This window comes from Aulostomus chinensis, chromosome 1 (genome assembly GCF_037954235.1).
Source record: "Aulostomus chinensis isolate RoL2024-O1b breed Wild chromosome 1, RoL_Achi_v1.0, whole genome shotgun sequence".
Taxonomy (NCBI): Eukaryota; Metazoa; Chordata; class Actinopteri; order Syngnathiformes; family Aulostomidae; genus Aulostomus; species Aulostomus chinensis.
In genome coordinates, this window is record NC_141320.1 from 61,166,710 (window position 1) to 61,186,773 (window position 20,064).

Below are 20,064 nucleotides of genomic sequence, written 5' to 3' on the forward strand. Positions count from 1 at the left end.
CACGTTTCGACTTCTTCCTTTTCAAACGTGTTTTCTTTGTTTCTGTTGTTGCTTTTTTATTTTATATTTTTCATTATGAAGACAACAGGAGCAGCAAAAATGATCCGCTATAAGGCAGTTTATATATTTAATCTCATGATGGGTTTCCCCTCCGAGCTTCCACAGTGCTCTGCTGGTTCTTTGCCATTTTCTTTCTGTCGATATGTTTGGTTGTAAAATAGATTCTTACCTAAGCAAAAGTGTTGCCTGGCATATGTTCCGTGCATTTTTATATTGTTTGTGTCGGTTAATTGCCTCTTTAAAATGAGGGATGAAAACACCACCTGCTGAGGCGCATTGTAACCGGCCCATTCATATGCTTTCTTTAATGAAAATGTAGATTCTCATCTGCTTTACATGCTCACGAGCCATCCCCCCCCCCCCCCCCCCCCAAGCCCGTTCTTGTTGTTGTGGAATTACAGCTCTCTGTTGGTGTCCTGAAGAGGTTTTTTTTTTTTTTTTTTCCTCTCCCCCAATTATATCCCTGGTACAGTGTTAGAAAGTACGTGGAGGCTCAGGTCAACTTCTCAAGCCCTTAAGGGCTTGTTATGGATCTCAAACTCATCTCTGCGAGCTGTCGTAACTCCTGCGGTCGACACACTTTCGACCTTTCCATCCAAGTGCACTTCTGTTATGGGACGCTGCGGGTGCAGAAGGTGGGGGTTTATTCCTATTTATTTTTTCCCCAGCGCTGCATTTATGTTGACAGTTAATTTAAGCGGATAAAGGTGTCCAGTTGCCTTGTCTAAAGCAAAGGCTTAGTATGACAAATAGCAGGGCAGTAAACTCCAAAGTCTATCTCTTCAGCTGCACTGCCCACTCCATGTCTGCGAAGATTAACCTTTCCGGCTCTGGCGGCACGCTTTCGATTATTTCCATAGTCGGCCTCAGAGAAGCAGCTTGGATTCACCGAATCCTTACAAAACACCCACGATTCAATGTAAAAAAGTAAAATGTGACGGATCAAAGAGTGAGCGAGAAAGGAAACCAGATAGAAGCAGGAAAGATAACGCCTGCCATGTCCAGCAGTTGATCAATTAAGGCTTCTATACCTGACAGCTACGCCTTCTCCTCTTATACAAAGGCATGTGACTTGCGCTGACATTTCTAAGGCGCAGTGTAGCGTAAAAGCGTGACAGGTACAAGTATGAACTTTCAAACATTTATGGAGTAGTTATCATCTTTGCTCATTTGTGTCACTCAGATCCAGCCAGGTATCGTGAAGAACTTGCTGTTGGTCTCCTTCACTCTGTTCCTGCTTGATATGTCAGAGCTGTCGGTTAATGCGCTACGGGAAAACATGGCTCAAGCACGCTTTAGCAACTTTTCTCTTGTTCTGATGGTGTTTAAAGTCAGTAAATAAAGTATCAAGTATTTTTTTTTTCTTTAGTGGTAGACAAGTGAAGGATTACCTCACTTCTTCTGCAAGTCCAAGAAACTACAAACTACTTACTTCACGTTTAGTTTAGGTTCTGGTTTCTTGAACTGTTAGTTTGCCTCGGAAGGACACTGGGACATCAATACTTAAGTAATGGCTCCATAGCATAGAATGTGTCACAGTGATTAATCAAAGCGGCTCTGACGGAACCAAAACTATTTATCCTGCGCGTTAGCTGGTACCCATGCAGTGAGGAATTTTACTCTTTAAAAGCTGCACCCAGAGACTTGTGCATCCAAACGGTAGCAATGGACAAAGATTGTGCTTTAAGACTTGCACAAACCAAAGAACACCAGGATCCAGAGTCTATTACTCCAGATGGATGAGAGGGGGGAGAACAAAAAAGCTTTTTAAGCAGCCAACACTGACTGGTCTACAGTGTCAATTTCCTTTCCGCATAATATCTGATCTCATCTCTATTCATGGTGCTATGTAAGTGATATGAACTGGGTAATAAGATACTTAGCAGACTAGGCCTTGTTTTAGATATGCATTTCCCATCATAACCTGAAATTGGAATTGGATCAGAAGGACGGTTAGAAGTCCAATGTGGATCATATGAAACACTGAAAACTTCACTTGGTTTTTGAGAATTGTTACCTAATGGCAATATGAGACACTGTGCAGCTCACTTAGGTGCATGCTAATTCTTTACAATTGTATTTAAGGGCCGTCTGGGCGTCCTGTGCATCTGGCCAGAGATGGCTTGAATCAATTTGTGTATCTACTTGCTCAAAATGCAACAAAAAAAAAGAAACAGCACTTTTTCACAGATACTGCATCAGTAGGACGTGTGTCTCAAGCGAGATCGAGTAGAACCGTATGTTCATAGACACATCTCTACGACTAAACTTTTTATTTATCTCTATGCACACACAGACCCCTAACACATTACTGTATCTGTGAATTAGTAATGGGCTGAAAGGAAGCGTGTGTCCTCTCATGTTCATGACTGGGAACAACACACAACCTGAATACTAATGGAGTTCCTGTGTTTCCTGCTCCGGCACAGTATAATGACAGTGAGATCTGATTACTGAATCCTCCTGAAGCCTGGTAGCACGTTGATGGTACACATCGCCATGCAAATGTGTTTTCAGCAGCTCGCTTGAGAGGCCAGTGCACTTTTATCTTTTAATAATCATCATCTTCTATCTTCATTCTGTGTGAACTTTACTTTCACGCCAATCCCAAGGAATGGAAAAAAAAAAGAAAAAAACTTGAGATGCATGAATAAACGCCAGAGACTCAGACATAAATACTGTGGCAAGCTAGACTCCCCGAGTTCCACGTGTGTGGCCTGATCCAAATATGTCGGCGGGCTTGCCTCCACTAGTCTGGTGCCTAGCTCGATCACACCTTATCAAAAAGGTGGCTCAAATCTGAGGACGTCAATCATTCTGACCGAAGCATTAGGGGAATTTGGTTTGAACCGGTTATAGTGGAACTTGCAAATTCCCAAAAATGGGGTTTTGGGTGTCTGACTAATGTGAATAAATGTATTAATTTCCAACCATTTTTGCTACTCAACATGCCGCACGTCCAAAGTTTTAGCATTTGTAAGGCATCTGTGGCGCCCTGTCAAAACAGATTTCTGCCAGGATAGCAGCTGAACATTTGCCACAATAGCTTCCAGGTATGGTTGAGACATACCAGGAAGCTATGCAGATCCTCCATGTTGGCATCTGTGTGGTGATCAGATCAAAATAAAGCCACGTGACTTGCTGTGGTGCACTGCAGCGAAGCAAATCTTGAGTAAAATTCATTACATTATTTATCATAGCTTTCAATCACCCACATAATAGCACACTAATTAACCTTTTCGCTGGTGAAGATGTTCGGCCAATTACCCCCCCCCCCCCCCCACCCCAACTGAATTGACACAGACTGTTGATCACCAAAGATGTAAAAGGTTGTGAAGATGATAACAGTGGCCGGCTCTATGTGTGGGTTTGATGCCGCTAAAACATTAGCCTTCACTCCAAGTGCTTGATTTGCTGCAGTTTGATGAGACTCACGGTGACAGATCTCTGAACAACGCCATACGGTATATTATGCATATGGGGTCCGTGTGGAATACTACGATACTGAAAATTACTTTTGATAAAAGGCGATATGATTAAAGACTGAGGCAATGTTTTACATATTTTCTACTGACTTCAACATTCTTCAGCTGCTGATTTATGTGTTGAAAATGTATCAAATGTAGTGCCGTCTTTGCATTCGGGGCTACTTGTTAAGTGTAATTTCTTTTCAGAGGAAAAATGTATTTATCGGACAACCGTGCTCTTGACTTAGGGTGCAAATGTGTTAGCCTCATGAGCTGATACTAGGTATCCAACCAGACAAACACATTTCTGAACAAAACTCCTCAAAAGGGAATCTTTTTTTTTTTTTAAGTTTTTTTTTTGTGGTGATGTTGTGAAACTGTAGCGAGAGTACAAACATGCGTTAGAATGACAGAGAAGATAGTGATGCGTATAGCATTTAGCATAGGTAGCATCAAAAAGGATCCCAAGCTATGAGTGTGCACATTAAAATGGATATCAGGATTAAAGATACGATTTGTAGAAATACAGAGCTATCTTTGCACTTACACACGTGTATGACAAAGCTAACCTAGCCTAGCCACATAGTATTGTAACATGGCCGTGCCCTCAAACAACTTTAAAATGATTACCGAGAGAAGTAACCTGCAAATGAGGTTAATATCATTGTCAGATGTGCTTTGGTGAGCAGAAGTACAAGGAAACATCAAAGCAAAGGAGCTGGTGACTGCAGACTGAAAAAACACTGCGATCACTTCCTGTCAAGCAGGAAGTGGACAGAAAACCTGACAACCAACTACGTCAAGATGCTGCCACTGCAGAGGATAAATACTGTAGTAAACGCTCTCGTGGGACAGAAAGTATTCATGAGCAACCATTTTATTTTCTGATGTTTATGTCTGTTATTGCTCACACACACACACACACACGACCTTACATCTTTTTTTTAGGCAGAAAAAACTTATCCCAAGCACTCTTGGGGTGTAACACCATGTCTGAGTTCTGTAGGCACCTCTCAACACGTTAAAAAAGTTTCACTACACATCGAACTTTTTAGTTTTGCTGCGATCACGTCAAATTGCCACTGAAACATACAGAAACAAATGTATATGGGAGACACAAAGGTGGAGTATTGGGGGATCTGTGTTATGATGATAAAGCCTGACTTACAGTCTGTACTCCTCTTCATCCCAAAAGAGTTGGACTGAGCTCTGTGTGGGTCGAAACCTGCGTTGTGTAACAAGCACAGTCCCACACAGGACTCGACCTCATGACCTCGGGCATGCTAGCAAGGAGGGTAGCCTTAGCCTGCGGCACATATCTCAAAATGTGTTGGGGAGGGCGGTTTTGCTCTTCATTGCTTTTTATACTCTGGGCAGTAGTCACGTAGGACAGACACTCCATGATGTACATGTTTTGTTTAAGCGTTTCTCATCAGTCAACGTCATGAGGCCTTTATGATTATGTAAAGACCTCCTGCTGTGTTCGCTATAAGCTTCCCCCCCACCCGGACAACCACCTCCCACTGCCTTAACAAGTCTGCAGTGTGTAAGGAGGCCAATCCCACGCATGGCTCCGTACTTTGATCTCTGCGGCCTTTCCTCACATCTACAAGGATCCACCAGAAGGCCCGACTGGTCCCCTTGTGTCATTTGAAAGGAGAAAAAGGCAAACTCATCCTTTAATGTCACGCAGCGGGCGAGGGCAATTCATCCGCGCCCGTGTCTTGTTTCCTAATCAGCCCGTGAAGTCGCAATGCGCCGCGCGATTTGTGAATGGATGGCGCTCACAACAGAGACCACTTGGCTGATTGTTCGCTCCATCTGCTGTGATCGACACCGTCGCCAGATTGGAGACGCTTCCCGCGTCTTTCCCACATGTCCGTGCTCTCGCTAGGTGACGAGGTTCACACCAAAATTACCTGTCACGCTGGTGTCAGCGCAAAGATTAGATTTATATTTTTTATGAATATCACAAGATCCGGCGTCTACATTTGGGACGCTTTGTGACGCATTCTGGATCACACACACCGCAAGTGTGATTAAATCCGTGTTCCCTCAGCTTTTTAATCACACTTAAGTCTCACTAAGCAGGCATTACATAACAATTCAGAGTGTGATTCATAAGAAGAACAAAGGTTTTATGTTTGAGCTGAATGTAAGCTTTGAATATCTAACACAATATATGATTTGTGGAATTTTTCTGCCTGGATTATTTTGTGTCGCTCACATCACAATGCACAGACTTTCAAGGGTTGTGGAGAAGTAAGTATCAATAACCAAACTCAGTTCCATAGAGCTAAATCAGAACATTTGCTGCAAAATGCTCCAGTAGGGTGACTTCCTTCATAAGTTTCGTCAAAAAATAGACAGCTTTGAATTCTGGGCCTGTCCTTGATCTTGACTGCTACTTGAATATTTTAAAGGGGCAGCCTTGCTTTGAGTATTGGCACTATTTTACATAGCTTTCATCAAAAGAAATGGCTTTGCAGGCTGGGAGTCAAAAATATACAAAGTTAAAATTGTCAACTGTGTTTGGGCTCTGACTGTAATGGAACTTGACTGGCTTGAAAATATAAAAGTGTAGTTAAAAGGGGCAGTAACTTTTCGGTTTCTGAGCCATATTCCACTGGGGATTGATGGTGGGAGCTTTGAAAGCCGGCGATCAGAGTTGTGGGATGCTGTCATCACCGTCTTGTACATATATACATCATGTCTTATACATCAAGCACCATTCTCATTGGTCCTGTTGTTACCATGGCCACCTTGATAGTCCTCAAAAATGCCCAAGCTCTCCATTTGGTGACAGTTAAAGCCCTCCGTGGATGCTTGAAGGAAGAACAGGGTCCTCGCCTCAGTGGGGCTCTTTGAGGTGCGCCCACGTTTGAATGGCTTTGTTTCACGGGGCAAACCAAATGAAAAGGAGGAACAACACAGCAGGAGCAAACGTCTGCTGGTGCCTGGAATGAAGCATCGCGAGACACCAGCGACGCCGACAGCTGGTAGCGGCAAAGCCTCCTGTAAATTACCTTTATTTGAGATAACCTGACAGATACCTGCAGAGTTAATAGCTAATTCCCATCTTGGTTAATGAGTTTACCATATGTTGGAGAGCTAGACTGAAGACAAATACAACAAAAGAGATTTCTTGTTAACAACAGTTTACGCAATAAAGAAACGCAGGCAGGAAGATGAGGCAGGGGTTTAAAATATTTAAAGATGAAATCACCTGGAGAGGTAATTGGAATTATAGTCAAAAGTAATTACAGTTGGCGCTCGCTAATAACCTCCACATAATTCACTGTGTTCACTTGAGTGGATAAGCATTAAAAATATCTTTCCACCCAAGTTGAGGGAATTTCAGGTGACGATTTTGACCAGGAAATCCCGGAACAGATGCATTAGACAGCAGAGGAGGAAAGATACAAGGAATATGAGAAAAAAAAAAAAAAGGCCGTGCGATGATGTATGGTGAGATAGCGGCTGGTGCCAGAAATGTGTTGCTGGGTTGTGATGAGCAAAAGTTGAGGAAAGTCTTCGGAACTGGTCCTGTTCTTGAATAAATTTCACAGGTCCTCATGATGTCGTTTTCATTCATCACATAACCCTCCATTTCTCAAGCACAAACTACAATGGCATACCAACTACTGTTCAGAGTTCTCGTCGAGAGCTTCTTAACTTAATTTCTAGGGGTTGTGTGCTTAAAAAACAGCACTTTTTGAGACCGGGAAGAGTTGTTGTTGTTGTAGTACAGTTATTTATTGAGTTTGTGTTTGTTAGATTTCCTGTTTTTGAAAACTAGGAACACTGGTATTCACTAATTTAAAAAGAGCAAAAAAATAACACTTCTCGGGAACGTTTGGTCAGAAAAAAACAGTTACCGTGAGACCTACAGGAAAATACTTTCAGACCTTTCCACCTTTCGAGTTTTGTGAGGGGGTGAGAAGTGGATTAATACAAAAACAACTGAGAACCCATCTATACCCCAGTGCCACAGACAGTCCCTGCAGGATTCTGCTGAGTGTTTGTGTGATTGTTGCAGCAGAAACTGCTCGATTCCACAGAAGCTTTTCTAAAAAAAAAAAAAAAAAACTCCAACAAAATTTGCTGGGTTTTTGGCAGTTAAAATCACAAAACTGGCAAAATTTGCAATTTGGAGTGGGAAAATAGCGATGAACCTGAACTGGAATATGCCCCTCAGAAGCTGTTTAACCAGGCCGCCTTGCAATGAACTGGAAGTCGAACGGCTGTAAATTTCCCTGATGTTGCATTGTTTCATGTGATTGCAGAATCCGGATTTACTCCACAGAGCGCCTCTCCTTTTAGGACCCCTCGCCAGTCATGGAACGAGAAACAATCTGCAGCAGTACAAAGTATTGCCCAACAGATGAACGTGATTAGAAAGCCCTAATTTATAGCAAGGAGAACCACTATATACGTACCGTCTGATAGATACATGGTTGCTTTAAATTCATATATTTCCCACAGACCGCAGATTTAAATGAGCCACTCTACAAACACAATCGTTTAATTATGGAAATGAGCTTGTCTGATCCGAATTTTACTCTCTGATTCGTTTCATCAGATGTACATTGTTTGTGTCTCCACAGCAATGAGCTTAAGTTCCTCATTTGTGTTTACCAACACCAGCAAATGTCGACTATTCTCGCAAATTATCATTTACTGGCAGGGAACGGGTTTAATGTTAATCAAGACATACAGCACTTCCAGAACAAAACACGATGAATACATTCATTGGCGGAGACTTGAAATAGACTGTCAAGAACGTTATACTCATTAGGTTTGTGAAAAACAAAAGCGCCCCTCGGTGCTTGCCATCTATTCATTGAGTGTTGCAGGTCATTCAAGGATTTATTGAAAAGACAAAAAAAAAAAAAATTACAAAATTCCCAAAAGCTTAAAGTAGTCAGACACCCCCCCCCCCCCCCCCCCAATGTCACACACAGTTGTTGGCTCAGGCCCTTTGGCCAGAGTCAAAAGCTGATGAGATGAGCGACCGTCAACAAAAGACATTTATTTGAGGTGAGCAGTGTGCTGCAGGTCATTCTCTACATCAGAGGAAAACGCCTGGTTGCCTTGGTGTCCAATACTGTATAGTAACTCAAAGGCACCTTATGTTAAGTCATTCTTTGCCTTGCAGAGCTCAATTTTTTTTTTAATCCAGTTTTTAGTGTTCCAATGCTTGAAGGACATGGTACAATTTGTTTTCCTCCATTGTGGTGTTTTTCTATGACATAAATGTTCCATCCCGTGTGTTCACTTAAAAAGATGCCTCCCCTTCACATCAATGAGATACACATATTATGGACAGAATCGGTTTACAGAAAAATATATACAATGCCATGTAAACACTTTATCAGAAACATTACATGCATTTTTAACAATGTGCATGGTTGCACACAACAAAGGGACACGCATTAGCCCCTGCAGCATTATACCACAAGTCAAAAACAATCCTACACAACCAGCTAGCAGACCGTCTTGGAGGGCTACATCCCACACAGTCAACCTGTGACTGAACAGCCAAAAAAAATCCAAATTATAGCATGAAAACAAGAGGTTCAATCCAAAGCCATTGAGAAAGCAATCAAACAAGCTAGAAAAGACATACGGCCATCCTGACATTTTGCTCAATGCTCTTCCATGTACATTCAGTTTCAATGTCGTGTGATGCCACTGGCGTTGCACCTCAGAAACATTTGCAATGTACACAAGCGTTCACACATGTTAAAGCATCAACGCGTACATCAGAAATTGGTATTTACATCAATATGCACAGCGGCATACACAAGAAAGGGAAAAGCATTCGTCTGTGCTGTTAAACCGCTCCCGTGACTTTCCAAACACATCCACACAACCAGCTAGCAGACCAGGGTTCATTCGCAAACCACAATCCAGCAAACCCGTAATTCAACATCCAAAAAAACCCCCCGCCAAATTACAGCATAGAAACGCCAATAAGAGCCCAATAACAGGTTCAGTTAAGCTAGCAAAGAAAATATGGCCTACCTGAAACGCTGCTTGGCGCTCCTCAGTCCGTGTAGATGACGATCCGCATCACGTGATATCCCACTGCTTTTGCTCCTGTGTTGTCATGATACCGGAATTTCTTACTTACCGTCACTATTTAATGCTTTTTTTCAAATCCACAGCGGGGAAAAAAAAAATTGTCACTTTTAAAAATCTTTTCCTTTACAACAACCTAAAAATGACAAAATCTTCTGATCTAATCAAAAGACATTAAGTAAAATTCATATGACTGTGTGTTAAGCAGAAAAGCATCTAAGTTATTTTACGCCTAACAATTTCATTCAAAGTTTTTTCCTGTAAACTAAAAATCAGGGCTCCTCAAGTTTGATGGTTTGGGGCCCAACAGTCATTTATTGAGGTAGCTAGCTCTTGTTTACGTCCATGAGCTAGCCTGTTGCTAGCTAGCTGTATAATACCCCTCAGCTATTCAGATGTCACATTGAATGCTTTAGCCCATTTTTGGATAGCTATGAGGGTGATTAGCAGCCTCGCTCGGAGCTAAGTTAGCAAAGCAGTTTTGGATAGCACTTTGGCTAATCTAGCAAACTCTTGAGGCAGTTCAGCTGTTAAGTGAGTGACGCTGACCATTCACTGCACAAAAATATATCATACAATGTGTGCACATCAGTCTTGAAAAGATCGAGCATTTGCATATACCTTAGTATCAACGCATGCATCAGAAACATGACTCACATTCTTGTCGGTATGCACGGCGGCACACAAAAATGGAACGCCACTTTAACGTTCTACCACGGTTCAAAAAATAATTCCCCTCAACCAGCAAGCAGACCTTCCATGAAGGCTAATTCACAAACCACAACCAAACCACCACCTGTGACTGAACATCCAATAAAACCCCAATTACATCCTATAAACAGCAAAAAGAGCACAACAGGTGGCTCAATTTGCTGCCATTTAGCCATTAATCAAGTTTAGCAAGGTTGTAAACTATGTCATCGAATAACAATGCAAGCAATAATAAACAAACCCAAGTTGAATAAATAGAACACAATGTGCCAGCAAAGCCCTATTAACAACCAAGACTGTGCAAATGCACTTTTTTGTGAACAAACCAGCGAGCAAGTTACAAAAGAAATGGAATGGCATCAGCTTCCCCTGCCCTGCAACGCCTCTTGAGCATTACGATGAAACCACAACCAACCAGCAACATGAGGCTCCTTTCACAATCCACACTCAAGTCAACCAGTGACAGAAACTGCAATAAACCCCAACCAACACCATATAAACACAAACGGGAGCAAAGCATGAGGTTTAATTCACAGCCATTCAGACATCAATGACACAACCAGCTTGAAATGTGGCCTACCTGACCTGCTGCTTGCCCTTCTTCTTTCCATGGGGATGACGTATCCACATAAACGCTGCATTCGCTGCTGTTAAAGTCCTTTTTGTTTCTTTGTGGCTGCTGTCAAAGCAGTTTCTCATTAGCACTTTGTCTGCTAGCAACACTGGAAAAGTAGAGCTGGTAAAGAAATATGGCTTACCCAACTCCCGCTCCTCGATATATGTAGTGAAGCATCCATGTCATATCATATTCAAATGCATTTCTTGCTGTTGCAATATTTCCTGAAAAGAGCATATTTTCATGTTAGAAACACAGTTTTTTGTCGCATTCATAGCAACTAACACTGAAAAATTAGCTACATCTGCCAGCTCCCTCTGCTAGCGGTTAGCTGACAGGTGTCTGTTGCTGACATTCTTCAAACTGTTCACCTTTCTTACTACTTTCAGCACTTCACACTTGTCACAAAAGGAGCCAGGTGTTGCACCTGTGCACTTCCTGCTTTGATTATACAAAATGGCCGACATTAATTGGAGTCGACTGCTGCCTTCAAATAGGACTCGTGAAGCTGTGTAAAAGAAAGGCCTGGCCTTTACCATTTGCTAACGTTATATTCGCAAATTTGGCCAACGTTACGCTCGTCGCCGAGAAGCAACAGATTTAAAAAGCTTGTTAACCAACTAAAGCTAACGAGAAGCCTGGTCTTTTATGTATTATGTGAAATATTTGATGAGGCATAAGTATAAATTATTTTTTTCATTTTTAATGAGGATTTTAGCACTTTCAAAAGGACATTTCATGACGAGGTGGATTGTTCATTTGTTCTGGTACACACTTGTCTGGTAAAAGTCTAAATGGAAAGACTAAAGGTAAATCTTTAAATGTAATTCATCTTCTTCCTAGACTCCATATTGTTCCCACATGAGGACGTAAAGCTCACAAACACAACAACGTCAGTACAACAGATTCCAAAAGTGAAAACGGCACTTGAATGCAACATATTTCATTGATGTTTATACAGACAGCTGCAACCCAGACGGGGTCCACGTTCACTTATTTGAGGACATTTAATGTGGGAGACTTGGCCATGGCACAATAAGAGTCTATCTCATCTTTATTTACATTAATTTAAATATCAGTAATGGGTATTTTAAGACAATGAGGGAAGCATTCCTTCATTCCAAAGAGATAAAAGACTATTTCAGAGGGACCACGAGGGGACTTGTTGCTTAATTAGCATGCTGATTAATTACAAGCATTGTTATTTAGACTTTTAATAGTCAACATCTCATAAAAAATACTGAGGTGGTCAAAGATTTGTAAAGCACTATTAAAAATTTGGAAGGCACCCATGTTTGAGGGCAAACTATCAGCAGGTATGTCAGCTGAGGTTAATTCTGTGAAATATGCGAATGGGAAAGGTAACCTTGTGTGTTGCACGGCCGGTTTGTTGACAGAAAATTAATCTTGCAAATGCGAAGATGCTGCATTAATGTTGTTCGTTAAAAGGAATAAATTCACAAAGACACATGCTCTCAGGTCCCACAGTTTATTTTAACATCTTGAGGGGGGGGGGGGGGGGGGTCAAAGGGATTTGTACCTGAACTGAATAAAATGTTCTGCTACACACACAAAAAAAATAAAAAAAATCACTTCTTAGTGCTGGAAAACAATCAAAATACATGCTTAGCAACACAGATCAACCAATACTCATTTTGTAAAATTATTAAGAAGGAAAAACATCTTTGAGAAGGAAAAAAAAAAATCCCAGAGTGTAAAAAAAAAAAAAATTTAGTGACAGCCTGACAGAATGAAAAGCAACATGCTAGGACTGCTAGTTAGCTCAGCACTATGAATGGTAGTGTATGGGAAGTGTTAGCATACAGCTGGCAAAAGTATTTAAATGCACTTTTTTTTCCCAAAGCAGTCCTTCTCCTTAAGATTTGTTATGAAGTCACTTTTTGAATTATATGATATCATAAATTCCACTTCTGCCTATAAATGATGAGTTTTAACAGAGGTATGCTAACACTTCCCAACCACTACCATTCATTGTGCTAAGCTAATTAGCAGTCAGCTGGTTTCTGTGGTTCTCAGCCTCCTGATGCAGCACGGATGAGAAAAGGATATCTGTCTTAGACAAATTAGAGCGTTTCCCCAAAAAGGCGTTCCTTTAACCCACATTTGTGATCACCTGCTGTCAAAGTTGAACACAAACTAACAGTCAAATTCTGTCAAAATCACAGATACATTTTTCCCCCTCATTTGCATGCATCACGACACAAAGCCGACGAATTTCCCTTGTCAGATGATCCAGCCTTCATTACTTTAGATTTTTAACCTTGGAGGAGATAAGGAAGTGTTTAAGCAGCCTTCAGATTAAGTGCACCTACGCTGCAAAGGCCAGGTTCAGCACTGTAATAAACATTAACCCACGCTGGAGTAATGGTGCGATAAAAGATTTAAACAGCTTCATATCCCTGTCAGAAATTCCTGACTTTGGTGGAACACTGAAATCAAACCTGGGGAGGGTAGAAGCATGATACATGACAATCATTATTTATTCACATTTTCTCTTTTCAAACACATCCTTCGTTTCCTTCCAACTTTTAAGGCCAGCTGCTTATCGTTCCCAACATGTCTGTATCCTATCAGTTCAAGTCTATTAAAGTCCTTTTGCAGAAGTTTGCTCGGCTGTTTCCTCGACTTGTCAATCATTTCTGTCTATCTGTCAGGAAGTCACTTTGATTTTTACATCTATTTCTTTTGAGGGTTTTTTTTTTTCTGTCAGTCAGTCAATAAACTTGTCTCTCCTCTTGTATACATGTGTGACAAAGTTTGCCCGAGAAGAATTTCCAGAATTCTTTTTGTGTGTGTGTGTGTGTGTGTGTGTGTGTGTGTGTGTGTGTGTGTGTGTGTGTGTGTGTGTGTGTGTGTGTGTGTGTGCATGCCCTCTCTGTCATTGCACACACACCATTGCACTTCTAAAGACCAATCTATTGGCGGTTCAGGACACCAGTGACTCTTGCTGTGTTCCATTTCAAGGACCTGAATCCCTCAAGGTCTGCCACAATTCATTTTCTCCAAGAAATACAGCCCCCCGCCCCCCAACCCCCAACATATACACCCCTCACCCAAAAAAAGAAAAAAAAATATTGTAGGACAAGCAGTGAATCTTCTCCCCATAATCCATTGACCACTAGCCAGATAATTAATGAAGCTGTCAGGCAGTCCTCTTCAACTTGTAAATTTGAGAGGTCTCATGTGAACGTGTTCTATTTAGGCAGGTATCTGTGCTGGGGTGGTCATTGATCAGTAGTTTTATGTTGCTTGAACCAGACCAATGAAACAAGACATTGCGGGGAATAAATACGGCCGCAATAAAGCTGTGGTTTTATTCTCACGAGCAGCCACACTCTGTTTTTTAGTTACAAGGAGGGAACGGAGGGGATCTATTTACTAGTCCGGTGTACGAGTGAAATGTCATCAAGTACAAAGTCGGGAATCATGCCCTAGTTTGCCCGTGTCACTTGCACACTTTTGATCGTAAACTTTTACATATTTGACATTATGAGTTGATGAGAGCCGCTGGAATGCATCATTAGTTTTATTCCGTCAGGCGAGACAGTTTCAGCGTACCAGCCTCGGGGACTTGTAAAGATCTGCCGGCCGTGTCTTTCACAGGATACAGTCCATGAATTGAAACGGGTTTTGGATACAGATGGGTAGGAGACTGTCAGGAGGGGGGTCAGGTCCAGGGTGTGAGTGCCCTCTAAAGTGGAGATGAGACTGCACTCGAGATGCGTGCGCGAGGCGATGGCGCGTTGACATAGAACTGATGTCACATCGAGAAAACGCCAAACGATCAACAAAATCATCAACAACAAAAATTCTTCACATTCAGACATTTGCAGCAAAACTGCCACCCGTGATACTTCTTGGTCATACACCTGCCTGAACAGGGCTCACACCTGGTGGCTAATGCTAGCAGACCAGTTAGCCTTTAGCGTTGCGGAAACACTGGCACACAGAAGCTCAGGGAGTGATTTGAATCATTCAAAAGAGTCACTTTGGATTCCGGCTCACTGTTGCAACGTCACTCGTTAACAAGGAGATCAGCTGAACTGAGAAATGAACGAGTCATTTCAGGAAGAGATTCAGTTCACTCACCCGAACGATTCGTACTTTTTGCACCAGTGGTTTGTGAACGACACAGTGCTAACATGTTAAACGTCAGAGTGCACACCTCCATGATATGACCTCAGCCAAACCCAGCGTTCCATATTGAACGATGCTAAACGGATCTTCTACAAATGCAATGGGGTTCTTTCCTGACTCCTCCACAGTATTTGTGCAAATCTACCAAGGTGTTTTACATAACACCACTTGAAAAACATCACCCAACACATGTCCTCCTTCCTGAGGTAATAATGCACCACCAGCTTTTAAAAATATGAGTCCGAGTTGAGCGTTTTACTCAATTCACACATACAGCTTCATCGAAACAATGACATATTACCCCTCAACACACCGCTAGCACGGCCTGAATCGATGTTGCTGAGTCATGCTGCGGATACTTTTTCACAATAAGACATCTGGAAATTGAAGAGTGTAGATGCTCCTTGCACACCGATAAAGACGGTCTCACCATACAGATAAATGGCTGGCTTTTCTGCGAGACTGCGAGCGCGTGTCGCTAACCAATAGACTTGTGCTAACGAGCTGCGAAAATCTCGCAGTCGACTCTAAAACAAAACAACAACAACAACAACAACAACAAGAAAAACAGCAAAGAAAGGAAGTTTAGCTTCACTCCATGGGTGCACATAAGGCTATCTTCATTGCAGGAACACACACACACACACACACACACACACACACACATCTGACCAGGATTGCTGAGCAACCCAGACAAAAAGCTCTGGCTCCAAACTGTGCATTGTTTGTTGTCATTGTTTTTTATCTTCGTCCTTGTGGGAAAAGGTTTTGTCAAACAGGCTTTTTTGCATATTGACTTGACTGGATTTGCGGCTGCTCTGCGGGTGAATCGAGGCATCCGGTCACTGTTTTCTTTTTTTTTCTCCTATTTTTTTTTCTTTTTTTGGTCTTTAAACCTTCTGCTGCTTTTTTTGTGATTTGCAGTAACGCTTACTTCAAAACCAAATGAAAAAAAAAAATGGCCTGGACAGTCAAAACAGAATCACTTACAGGGGTTTCTTTTATCCGTCCCCCTGGGGATTTTTGCTGTGTATTTAATCAACAAGGCTGGTTTTATGCATAGATAAAGCAGACATCAAGGTTGATTTGAGTCAAAAGCTTGAGCTTTTCACATTTTATTTATTACGTTTGTAGGCTTTTTTTGGGGGGGGAGGGGGGTAAAATAAAATAAAATAAAACACATCAAAAACCTTTGTGTCAATTTCCAGGCACCACAAAACAAAAAATCTCGCCGAGCGAAATTGAGGAATGTCCTTTTTTGCCGTACTACACTCTGAAATAACAGATATTTGCTTGAAGCGAGTAAATTCCAGGCGTGGGTATGAGGCGGACTAAATTTATTCAGCAGTAAAATGGGCCGCACGGGTCGAGGAGGTCTCAAATTGTTTGCGGCAACCTCATAAAAAGGTGGGAAATTGTGTTGGTTTTTCAGCCGATATGGAGAGCCAAGGTGAAGGACATGAAGCTACGCCACCCCCCCCCCCCCCCCCCCACACACACACACACACACAGCTATTTGCAGTGATGGTGCCATTGATGCTATGTTCCTTGCCTTGAGGATATGTAAAAACAAGGTTATGCTAACAAAAACACATTAAAAAGTCACATTCTTCCTGGATGGCTCACTCACATTTAGCTGGAAAGTGGAAAGTTCCCTTTGGACATGTCGCACGAACACGAGTTCACAACCAAAAGAAAAGCCCGGCTGCTCTCAGATCAGTCAGAAAAAGTGGCGAATCATCGCCCGCAGGTTCACGTTTCAACGGGTGTCTGTCGGTCGAAGCTGTATTCACGCACAGAAACCAGGAGAACTTTAACTTTTTCTTCTTCGATATTGCAAAGCATGGCCTTAAAGAGTTGGCACACATCAGCAGCGAAGCCGGGGGTCCGAGATTACATCAGACATTTGCCCAGGGCCAGAATTTGGCCTGTTGTAATAAATGCAATCATTGTGCATGGTAAAAGAAGAAAAGGAGATCAAGAGGTAGAATTTGGTGGGAAAAAGACAACAGCAAGGAAATAATGGCTCCATGATTCCATTTATGAAAGGTGGGCTGTGGGCTGGATGTGGCCCGCCATTCAGGAGCCCGTGAGTCCAGGTGTCCTGCATGCACTTGTTGCTGGTGGGAGTGTTTTTATAGGTGCACAACTGCCGTTGCCCAACTTGAGGGCCCACCCTAAAGACTCGGTAACGTAACACTGCTTTAGCATTAGCTCAGTTTAGCTGGCTTTCAGAGAAAACTTCAGCCTGGGAACTCAGTGACTACTTCAAGGTCCGTTGATAACCATCCAAAATTTCGCTCTTCAGTTTACGGCATCAACGCTTCCACAATGACTCCTTAGAATTTGTGAATGCTGAATGATTGAAGCATCAATCAAAATCACACTGAATATCCAACAAGTCACCCAAATAATCTGGAAATTAGATCTCTAAAATAATTAATCTCATTTTACTAAAATCATCAAAAATATGGTAGCTTTTTTATTAGATGTGTTGTGTCACACATTCTTGTTGTTATTTACACTATCATGTTGACTTCTACTTCCCTCCATCTTCTTCTCTTTCTTCCTCTTCTGCTGATTAGCATCGTAGCATAGCTTAGCATAGCATAGTATTTTGCCGAAACATTATTAAACTGGCTGGAATCTGGCTGGCTTTTGGCTGGGTCACAAATAAAAGTATGAAAATAAATCAAATTGAAACAAATTAAAAGAAGATAAATTCCTGCCCATATTTAGCAAAAAAAGAAAAAAAAATTGGATCCGTACTAATCAACCAACAGTTTGCCGCAACATTTCTCATCACCTCAAATTAATCCTAAAATTTGGATTGTTACTGATTTACTTTCCCAGGTATTAAGACCTTCATTCGTGTAGCACCTTTCACACAAAGATTTCAGCTCAACGTGCTTCACAACTAAGAAAGAAAAACATGAAAAAAACGTGTTCAAAGGCCATTGAAATCATGTTGAGTTTCATGTTCATCCTGTTTACAAGCCCCGTCAGTGACTACGTGACAGTTTCCTGTCATAAAATATCATTCTGGCCAACTCCCGGTCGCACAAAGACACATTTCTTGATCAAAAACAACCCAAAGAGGGCCTTTAAAAAAAAAGAAATATTGGGAAAATTCAAACGCAAACGTTGGACACTGACAATAAGTCAGATAAACGACTGAATAGTGTCATTAGGAGAAGATTGCACTGTTTGCAGCGCTTCAAAGCCCGAGGCTGGCTGTTTGGGTCACGGGGTAAGAGTGACAAAAGAGGAAGAGTGGTGTTATTCAGCACGTTATGATGAAGCAGCTCTTTGATTTCCTCAGCAGGAGCGCTTTTTGTCTATACTGCTGCTGCTGCTGCTGCTGCTGCTTCCTCTCTCCACTTTGATGGGGAGGGAGGAAAAATGAAAAGTGTATGAAATCATGATTAAACTTTGTCACACAGCATCTGAGGGGGAATACAGTGCAATCCGACTGTGATTAGAAATGAGTAAATACAGCTGGATGATAAACAAGCTCCCGAGAGTAAAAAGTACAGATGTCAGAGTCGGTGATGTCCATATTGTTTTCCATTTGGCTTAATCAAACGCCAGCGGCAAGGCTCGGGGATTTGTCGAACATGGCCTCTGCCTTCCAAACTCCAACAGTGAAAGAGTCTTAAAACATAATCCGCTCAAGTCTTGTTTATTATTCAAAAACGCCATCGGCAAAGGAATTAGGAAATACTTGACTAAATTGACGCGTTCAAGCTTCCGCGACGCAGGGGGAAAAAAAACAACAACAAGAAGAGGGAGCGCTAAAACAATTGATGTGAAATCTGGATTAAAATGTAAACAAAAATCAACAGCAAAGAGAATATCTGGAGGAAAGTTGGTTTATTCTCTTTGCAGACAGGCCAGGAAGTCCTAAAAGGCTCGATTTGAGTTCATGCTTTAAAAAACATTCTCTTTGATGAAGGATAAGACACTTTTTTCCATTAATTTTAGAGGACACGGTATCAAAATGACCTTATCGGGGACAATTACCATGGATTGAAGGGGTTTGGAGGATGTTTCCTTCTTCCTAGGGGTCGATTCCAGAATATTTCGAGCCTATGTTCTCATGTATTTGGATCAAAAATGTTCAGTCAGGACCAAATTAATCAGAATGGTCACTGTCTTAAGTAAGAACACTCTGATCTCATCACAAAACTGCTGAAACTTAACGATACGATATCAAAATAGGTTCAACGTTTTGAAAGTCTCACCCTCTCGTGTAAGTGGCAGTGCGGCATGTTCTGACATGTTTGCAATCTTGCCAGTTTTGTCGCAGTTTTTACGAGAAAAAAAATATCCAACGAAACTGCAAAAATCAAGCATTTTTGGCTAAATTAGTGTAATTTATAGTTCGACTATGCTGCCGTAGTTGGATCTTAGAGTCATTTATGTTTTGTTTTGTTTTTTTCAAGAGCCGCTGCTTTGCAATAATTAGCAGCACGAGAAGCTCCGTGAAAATAAAAGGCTGCCGTTTGTCTGGATGCCATTACAGGAGAGAAGGTTTCCATGCCAAAAGTCAATAAAATAATGTGATAAAGTACGAAAAAATAGGGCCCGGGAGTACAACAATTTAAGATACTACGACTCCAAAATAAGTTTGTAAACCGTGATTGTCTCTTAAAAAAAAAACAGTGCCATTTTTACAGTGAGAAGCCCTTGAAAAGCATCAATTATAACCAACACGTGTCTGTAAACTCTGTGATTTGTAATGTTTTTTTCAGGAGACGAAGATTAATAGCATGCTGTCGATGGCGCGTCAGAGCAAAGAGCACCTCTCTGCTGGAGCGCATGCACCGGTGATGTATTTTGTCATTTTATTTAGAGGAGCCTGTAGCTTTCCAGAGCCCTAATACATAGTGAGAAAGCTGATTTTCCACACAGATTGCCGTACCACTCAATATCTCCACAGGCAACAGACGCCACACTTTGTTTTCG

At 41.7% G+C, this 20,064-nt stretch overlaps 1 long non-coding RNA gene across 2 annotated transcripts in view; it reads right to left on the minus strand.

The window, feature by feature from the left end:
• LOC147272618 (uncharacterized) overlaps positions 1 to 11,361 on the minus strand; it is a 217,339-nt gene extending 205,978 nt beyond the window's left edge. The window contains exons 1-3 of one of the 2 annotated variants that reach the window (XR_015115910.1): positions 11,310 to 11,361; positions 11,081 to 11,162; positions 10,903 to 11,001 (exon numbers count right to left, since the gene is read on the minus strand). This is a non-coding gene — a long non-coding RNA (uncharacterized LOC147272618). The other variant, XR_015115911.1, reaches the window with a different exon arrangement.
• Positions 11,362 to 20,064: the final 8,703 nt, after the last annotated feature.